A 926-nucleotide genomic window follows, 5' to 3' on the forward strand; every position below is an offset into this window, starting at 1 on the left:
ATATACATACATTAACTATATATTAGTATGTTATTGATAAGTTGTTTTATTATTTATTATAAAAGATAAATATATATATATGTATTACAAGACTTGTGAATATTTTTTTTTCCTCAGAATTAATGACTGGATTATTAAATTAATGATATATAGTTTGTTTCTTTATTTTTTTTATTTTATTTTTTTTTTTTTTTTTCTGTTTATATTTAATACATATTTTATATATATATGTATATATATTATGTATTATTTATGAAATTAATTTTTTTATTTTATTGTAATTTTAAGGTTCCTTTTTGATGTATGTCTTATATAATTATTTAAACAAAATTAAGAATATAGGGAAATAAATAAATAATTACATGTTTTAAAAAAAAGTTGATTACATTATTAAATTTTATTAAATAAAAATAATAAACTGATAAAATTTCAGATGAGTAAATATAAAAGGAGAAAAGATAATACCATTAATTTCTATTATCTAAAATAAGATAAAATAAAATAAAATAAAATAAAATAATTATCAAATATTCTTGATAATGTAGACCACTGAAAATAAGATATTTCTAATGCTTTTAGTTACAAAAAGTAATACTTCATCTTTTAAGTATTACATATTAAAAATTAACAGATTTTATTAAAAGAAGAAATATTTAAGATATTTGTTAAATATATATTTATAAAAATTTGTTTTTATATTAAAAGTTTCATTATAATTCGAAACTTTTTTTTTTTTTTTTTTTTTTTTTTTTTTAAAACACATTATCATAGCTAAATAAATATTTTTTATAATTCTACATAAACATTTGTTTTTCTTTTTTTTTTTTCATTTAATTAAAATGTATATTAAAGATCACAAAAAAAACTTTTTATTATTTATAATTAAATTATTCCTTCAAAAAAAAAAAAAAAAAAAAAAAAAAAAA

Source organism: Plasmodium gallinaceum, assembly GCF_900005855.1.
Source record: "Plasmodium gallinaceum strain 8A genome assembly, contig: PGAL8A_v1_10, whole genome shotgun sequence".
NCBI classification, from domain to species: Eukaryota; Apicomplexa; class Aconoidasida; order Haemosporida; family Plasmodiidae; genus Plasmodium; species Plasmodium gallinaceum.